Source organism: Triticum dicoccoides, chromosome 3B, assembly GCF_002162155.2.
Source record: "Triticum dicoccoides isolate Atlit2015 ecotype Zavitan chromosome 3B, WEW_v2.0, whole genome shotgun sequence".
Lineage (NCBI taxonomy): Eukaryota > Viridiplantae > Streptophyta > Magnoliopsida > Poales > Poaceae > Triticum > Triticum dicoccoides.
The window spans coordinates 779162081-779170861 of record NC_041385.1 but is presented as its reverse complement, the minus strand read 5'-3'; the positions used below and the strand labels follow the sequence as shown (position 1 = coordinate 779170861).

General features: G+C 39.7%; 1 pseudogene; it reads right to left on the bottom strand.

The window, feature by feature from the left end:
• Positions 1 to 1955: 1955 nt before the first annotated feature.
• LOC119280008 overlaps positions 1956 to 8781 on the bottom strand; it is a 7747-nt pseudogene continuing 921 nt past the window's right edge.

Here is an 8781-nt window from a genome sequence, read left to right as displayed (position 1 = left end):
TAGTTGTTCTTACTTCTGGTGAAATGCCTCCAAGCCTCCATCACGGCTCCGCTACTCTTTTTCTTTTGGTATCATCACTGTGAGTTAATCATGGTTGTTGTTTGTTATCGTTTTTTTTTGCAGGGTTGTTGTTTGTTATCGTTACAGTGCTAAAGAATTTGAATGACAAATGGCCTAACCAATTCTATTTATGCCTGTGTGCCTTGTGCAATTAGTTCAGTTTTTCTTTGTGCAATCATTGCAAGTTCTTTGCCTTTTTGTGCTGCAGAATTTCTAGCACTTGCCATTTAATGCTTGCGTGTTATGCTACACAATTGTTCAAAGTTTCCTTGTGTAATTGGTTGAGCTTTTGTATTATGTAATCTGTTCAATTGTTACAGTTTTATGCTACATAATAGAAGTGCTTGCAGTTTTTTCGAATACGCACGAGTGTGCGTACAAGTGCTTGCAGTTTGCTTTTGTTGTAACTAGAGTGCTGAAAGAAACTATGTCAGAAGTGTTGAAAATTTCCTTGTGCAATTGGTTCATCTTTCACATTTTATAATCTGTTCAAGTGTTGCCAGTTTTATGCTACAGAACAGAATTGTTTGCAGTTTGCTGCTTTTCCTGTAACTAGAAGGAAAATGTTTACAATTGTTTGACCGATCTCACGCTCCATCGATCACCTTCCACGTGTTCTTTAGGGGAATCACCTTCTTCGTGTACCACGTGCCACATACTAAGGCCCCGTTCGGATTCCCTCCCACTCCCCAACTCCGCTCCGGAACGGAGTGGCATGCAGCCATAATCTGAGGAGTCGCTAGAACGACGCTCCACGCGTTCCGCTCCGCAGTGGAGGGTTGCCGAACAGTGCCTAAACCTGTTCATATGTTGGGCCACTCCAAGTTTCAAGCCGGGCTTGCAGAGCCCGATCCTAAAACTACAAGTTTGAGCCTGGCCTGAAACCCGAAAATAGCTCTTTTCTCAGGGAGCTCCTGTATGCCGCTCACTGTGGCAGCTAGTGGCTCCTTCGCACATGGCACTTGCCGACTGCGCCGGCCCATTTTTAGTCTGACACAGAAAAATCCCACCCAAAAAAACTACGTGCCGCGAGAGCTATTGAACACAGGAACTCCTGCTTGGGAGCACTCATTGCAAACAAGTTGAGCTGACGAGTTTTAGTGCAAAAAAACCAGCGGGGACCATTAAAAAACTATAGATCTGAGACATTTTTTGAAATTTCAAAACTCAATTTTCAAAAAAGCGAATATTTTCTAAAGCGCGAAGCTTTTTCAAAATTTTGAACTTTTTTTAAAACTCAATGCTTTTTGAGAACCTAAACATTTATTTCAAAACTATCAAATAGTTTTGAATTTTTTTAGTCTCTGAACACTTTTTGAAAAGCAGGGACATTTTTTGAACTTTGATTTTTTTTTGAAAATGCAAACTTTTCTGTAAACATATAACTTTCTGTGATAACATGAACATTTTTGGAAAATGGAATCAACTTCTGAAACATTAAAAACAAAATTGAAAAACACAATAAAATTGGATCCATGAGCAAATTTTGAAAACAGGAACAATTTTTGAAATTCCAAACACAATTTGAAAACCCGAATATTATTTCAAATTTGAGAACATTTTTTTAAACTTTTGCACTTTTTTGAAATTTTAGAAAAACTTTTATAAAAAATACAAACATATTTTGAAGATTTGGAATTTGTTTTGGAAAATTTGAACAATTAAATTTTGAAACAAAATAAAACGCAAAAAACTGAAATTCTGAACATTTTTTAAGAAAAAGCAAACAATATTTTGAAGATTTCAAAATTTTGTGAAAAATCAAATTTCTGAAATAAAGGAAGAGATGACAAAACGAAAAAAGGAAAAAGGAAAGAAAAAAGAAACAAAAATATGAAAGGAAAAAAGCAAGAAAAAACCCAAAAAAGAAACAAAAAAACCCAAAAATATCTTGTTCAAGGAAGGTTGTAAAACCTTCCCAAAACGGTTAGCTTGCATTCGAGGTGGTCCGGCCCATGACCGTAGCTCACTCGCAGCTTCCTGTGTGAAAGATCGACAATCTCACGCAATATGTGTCAGGTAGGAATTTTGCTTTTCTCAAGCCTCGGCCTTGCCTGAAAAACAACCTGAAGCCTATCAAAGCTGACAACTCTTCTCCTTCAGCAAACTCTCGCCCAAGGCTCCAAGCTCCAACTGTACTTGTCTATTATCGTAACCATGACATGGAAGAATGGTTAATTCCCCCTGTGTTCTACTCCCTCCGTCCCATAATATAAGAACGTTTTTGACACTATAATACTTTAAATCCTTTATCCTAAAACATGCTTGATACTAGCCGGTGACGCTGATGCAAAGAAACTTCTAGATGTGGCATGTTGAGTGATTAAGTGATTACCTTTTAGAAAGGTAAATTCAATCACCGAAGAAAAGAATGAAGAGCTTACACAAAAAAAGAATGAGCCTATAGGTATGATTAAAGAAAGAAAAAAAAATCCTACAAATGCTTTAACTGATATTGAGATTGATGATGTCAACTTTATTGTTTCCAATGGTTATAATACTGGATGTGAGAATCAAAACTATAGTAATCATCTAAACCCACCATAACAAGCAATCAAATAATTATAATAGCAGAGCTAGCAACAATAATGGCCAAACTCTAGGATAGCATCAAAGCTGTTATTACCATGCAGACGAGCAAAATAATTATAATAGCAAAGGTAGCAATGGTAAAAGCCTATGGCTTTGCTGAGTGTGTGCACGGTAATTTGCAAGCACCTAAAACGTTTAAGCATATTTGATGTCACAAAATTTCAGTTATTTTTTACCTGCTCATGAGGGTGTAGACCACACCTTTCTCTTAAGTTTAACTAGAGGAGATCCATGGAGCGCTCCACCCTCAAATACATGGCAAAAGCAAATGCATCACACCACCAGACAGAGGCCTCCGAAATGCTTTAACACTCGTCACTTAACTTACACAAACAGGGTAAAGATCCAAGAAGTCCATGTATCTTCCCCACAAGACTACAAAATGTGTGCATGTGTTTGGAGCTACTGTATTGTCATGAACAGCTGTGTATAGCTCACTTTTTGAGCTGGGTGTATAGGTCACTTGGCCTTGGTGCTTTGAGACACCTTCAAGGATTCCATAGCTTTCCTGCACATTTCATGAACTGTTAGAGCTATGCTTGTTGCAAATGCAATTAACGCAGAAGTAGTACTTCTCAAAATCTCTAAAATTCTCATTGGAGGATAAAATCATAAAAGAGGACACTGGCAGTGAAAGGGAATGCAAAAAAGACAACACTACATGTCTGACAAGTCAGAGGCATTGAAGGTTTTTTTTTTAAGTAAACGTCGACGCTTCCTGAAATCCCCAAACAAACTTAAAACGGGATACAAGTCTAATCCTACGTTACACAAAGTTAAACTTTCAAGGTAACCATGTGATGTCATGAGACAAGCGCTTCACAGACAATTAGCCTCCAGTGCAAGAGTTATCACGAAACCATAAGATAGATATGCTGTAACTGAAGGAAAGATAGGGTAATACCGCAATCCGTCCTCGATTTCAGCATTCCCTGGGTCCATCTTCAATACGTTGAGAAGCGCATCGCATGCACCCTTGTAGTCCTGATGATGCAGGACCAGTTCAATGATTATGAAAGATTTGCAAAGCCGAAAGAAAAAGTCAAGCTGCTGTATTTTCTATCCAACCTTCAGTAACGCTAGAGCTTTGCTCTCCCTGTAGAAGGCCTTCGACCAATCAGGCCGCCTCTTTTTGCATTCATAAGCATCCAGTAAACTGAGCAAAGGCTTGCCTCCTTTGCCTATGTGAAGCCAGCAAAGGCTCCTGTTTGAGAACAACGTCGCGTCATCAGGATCAAGCTCCAGTGCCTACATCAAACATGTTAAAACAACAGTTACTAGCAGATTATGTTTGCAAATTACAACTTTGTGAACACTGAAATGGGAACTGAAAATACTCAAAGAAGAAATATGCACATTGCTGCACATATATGTACATATACAAAGTTTAGTTTACCTAACTTCGGTTCTAAATGGTTGTGCAGGACAATAATGCACGGATCATGTGAAAAAACCCAGAAATAACAAGTTGGGAAACCAACACCATAAAAAATATACTTCTTCTGTAACACTTAAGCGAAGAGTTCAAATGCTTTGCAAGGAAATTTCTAGTCTGCATTTAAAAACATATAGTTTAAGTTGCATTTCATACCAATTCAATCCAGTTTACTAAGTTTGAGCCAATTCCATAAACTTCTAAATAGTGTCATACTGACCATTATGACATGAGAGCGGAAAGGCGTATCTGTGTAAGTCGTTATGATTTGGGCAGTAAAAAATTGGAGGCTGGAAAAGGATAGATGCTGAGAAATATGATGCCATATGATGCCATAATATTACCATACTGTAGGCTTCTGCTGCAGAAAGAAAATCCTTTCTTGCAACTGCCTTGCTCCCTTGTGACTTCAATTCTGCTACTTTCTTTCTATCCACAGGCTCCTCCTGAATCATCAAGATTTAATCGAAAGTTGATTTGATGCATTGGAACACATAATAATTCTAAAGCAACTATCTAAAACTGTGATGTAAAGATTTCAAAAAAAAAAGATTGTTGATTTACATAGAAATCTTCTGCTCATCATTCCTATGATAGCACAGACATAGTGTTTCCACTTTCAACTCCTCATGCCAATCGACTAGCAACCATGCTCAGTATTGTACTTAAGATTACTTGCTGCCCACATTATCTCGAATTGGCAGTACTTCCTTTCAGTAACTACTAATATCAGCATTGCACATCCTACATCTACGCAACCTCGCTTGCCATGTCAGTCCACCCCATCTTATATCTTGTAAATACTCTTTAGGCAATTTCCACATAACTACAGGTAATCACCTCTCGTGCAGTCGGTAAAAAAGGATTTGCTGAGAAATTTGTAACTCGGCTAATGCCATATTTTCTCCTGATTCACGCCTTTGTTTTGTTCCCAAAATATTTACAAGGCCAACAATGTAAATAAATGTCAAATAATCATACACTGCTCAAGCAGCAGTGCATTAGAACTGGACCTACCTTTACTACATTTACATGACCTACCTTTACCGCACGCAAGTACTCCATGTCTAAGTAAGACACAAGAGATACCAATTTCTTTGAAACATTTCAGAGCAGCTTTCAGACAGGATATGCAATGGTGCCATTTCAACAACTTGATATTTTCTTTGGTAGCATGAATGAAATAAAAGGTACGAATAGGAAATTATTTTGAGCCAAGTCATTAGCCAACTTGAGGAGCCATGCTGCTGACATAATCAGCAGATTTAACATTGATTTATGCAGAGCTAGTTATTCTGCTGATGCTCCAATCACACAGCGGATCCAGGTCAGTTACAGGAAATAATTTCTACCAGTATCATTCCAGTCAGGAAAAACTATCACTGCAGGATGCATTTAGTCAAGAAAGCACCAACTTTTTGACAATTTTATCTAGAATATACTCCCTCCATACTAAAGTTGAGTCACTTATGTTGGAACAGAGGGAGTACATGATAATGAAATAAGTAAATTTTGCAACAAAGTAGTAATATCATACTTCTGGTTTGGCAATTTCCTCTAGAATATACAAGATTTCCTTGAAGCAAAACAAAGGGAAATATACATGAGTGGATTCGGCTTCATGGTAAAGAACAATTACATGTTCTCTTCTTCCTTATTTATAGAGGATTACAAGCTAATGAACGTAGTGGCCCTATAGACTAGCGCACGTCCTAATGACCAGGCGCATGACTAATAGCCTTGACTGGCTCAGTTAACTTGATTCTGAAGGAAACTAGGCTAGAGACTAGGACTCGGCTAACAGACTCTAACTGAATGAGCTGACAGACTCTAACTGAATGAGCTGACAGACTCTAACTGAATGAACTGAAGAACAACACTTGCATACAAGGTTACACTAAGACGCCTTGGTGTACGTACACTATACGTGCATATGCCTCATTATAAAACTCATTCCAAAACACTGGTGGAAAGAGATATGGAGGAAACAAAACATCACCGTTGTAAGTTGAATCGAACTTGCTGCCTCGTTAAAAAAACTACAAGGTTCAAAGTGCAAGAGTACACTAGCAAAGAGATAATCTTACTTACATCATTACGAGCATGCCATTCAGCACCAAACCCCAGTAGGCAATTCAAGCACTCTGCTGATCCATTGTTTGGAGCATCAGCTAAAGTGGTTAAGATAAAATCTCCATTGGCAATACCACCAGCCTATATGGGAAAAAGTTAATCAGCCCTCAAGATGTCTCCGTCACGCATCATATTTTTTTTTGTACAATTTCAGAAATGAAATAGCAAGGCCAGGGCTACTTTATTTGCAAGCATGAATTGAGTACTGGGATTTTTGCTTCATTGTCATCACATTTGTGGCAGCAAAGTTGATGGTCACAGTTTCAGAAATAAGGTTAACAGACACTGATATATAAGTGCACTGCAGGGCTAAACAGGACGGCATGCCATGTGGTAGTCTATGGTCACGAACCAAATCCCATGCAAAGAAAGCTAAAGTTCACTAAGCTGAAACTTTTAAATGTTGGAAGAAAAAACACCTCCAATATACGATTCCAGGGACAGGCAAAGCTAAGTTAAAGTTATCATACCTGAATCAGGAGTTTTGCACATTTCACCGAGGAGACATTTATAGCAAAATAGAGAGGTGTCATACCATTTATCATCTTGTTGTACTGGCGAGAGACATTAAGCATGTTAGTTCCTACACTTATATCTATTGATATAAGGGATACAGGAAAGTTAAACTACGGATAGAATGGTGAATACATAGAGCAATATTAACATGTCCGAGAGAACGGTTTCCATGGCATTGGAAAATAAATCAGAATATTATCAACATATGGTTATGGAATATCTTGTGTTTAGTTCCTGGCCAAGTATTCACTAGTACACTTTATTCAATTCCAAATGGCACTTAAAAAGGAGGGACAGTACATGATAAAGAATAATCTATTATGGAGATTTGCAAATACACCAAAGGAAAATTGTGCCCAGAATAAATTGTTCATTGCATAGAAGTTGGAGCTTAGCAAAACCAAAAATGATAGAACTGTACAACTCTGATCGAACTGTATTTCTTTAAGGAGGAAACTACACCTCAGGCCAACCTTTTAGATTGCATACAATGCTATGAATGTTCAGGCAGAATTAGTATGCCGTAAACTTACATCTGCATTGTGGCCAAGTAAAATCTTCATAGCACGGTCTTGCCCTTCAGTAGCAGCAATATGAAGTGGTGTCCCACAGCAAGTTACCGGGTCAGTGCGAGCTCCTCTTGCAAGTAATAGCTTTACCATTTCACAATATCCTGAATAAAGGAAAAACCCGATAGTTATTACATAAGTGGACAAGCAATTTTAGCGACAATACATTTCTTTCCCGAAGCCTTGAGATCCCAGTTTATTCTCAGCATGTGGTACAACAGTGCAATGAAGGGGAGAACGGTCAGTAAGATAATATTTACACTTGATAAAATGGAGAGGACCAGTAACTGTTTAAATCTTTGCAAACCTTGGTATTGATATATGCAATCATACTTCTTATTCTTAATAGACAAAACAGCCTTTCTCCAACACGTTCAAGAAAATAATAGTGCAAACTGGACTGTAGGTCCCTAGATTTGCATGTATCGTTGGAGCAGATCAACGAGTTGGTGCCAAAAAAAAAAAAAACTCCGTATACCCTCCCTCATGAAAAGAGAAGGATATATAACATGTATATTCATGCATGGAAAAAAGCTTTTGGATGAAACTACCTTATTCTTAATTTGGATGTTTCTTTCAGCACAAGGATCATAAAGATAATTCACTTGGCAGCAGCTCAGTATCATGCACGAATCAAGGGCAAATAGATCCTAGAAAGAAACTAGCCACACAATTTGTTACAAATAAAAGACCTCTCATTTAACATAAAAGTGATGTACAGATGCATAACAGAGATACATATATGGTTCATAGTCTTGGAGAGGGACCTGATCCAGCAGCAGAATGTAGAGGGGCAAATCCATTGGGGTCAACTCTGTCCGGATTGGCACCATGATCAAGAAGATACTTGAAAGTGCCCACCCTCTCACCGTACATAGCATGAATCAGAGGCGTTCTACCTGTCAATATATGGCAATTGACTCATTGGAATCGCGTGTTCACAGCAATTGGCACTAAGGAGCAGAACAAGAATCAGACGTGTGCGTTAGGATGGATTTTGTTGAGAAAGGGAAAGAGATGGAGCAACCTCCGTTGTCGACGGCGTTCACGTCCATGCGCAGCTCCTCGACCAAGTGGGCGCACATCACCAGGTTCCCCCTGGCGGCGGCGAGGTGCAGCGCCCCGACGCCCTCCAGTGCCTCGTCGCCTCCTTCCACGGTCACCGCCTCCACCGTCTCCCTGAGGCGGCCCCTGCCCTTGTCCAGCGCCCTCGCGTGGCCTGCAGCCTTCAGATCACGCGAAAATCAGAGCCCGTGCGCGCAGAGAGAGAGAGAGAGAGAGAGAGAGAGAGGGAGGGAGGGAGTACTGTTGAAGGAGCGGAGGTCGCCGTCGTACGCCGCCTGGAGGAGCATGCTCCGCGTCGTGCCGCCGGCTGCGGTGCGGCGGGTTTGTTTGTTAGGTTTTTAACAAGGACGGGGTGATCAGGAGAGAGGAGGTGTCGCGACGCTTACCGGGGAACATGGGAGCAGAGCGGCG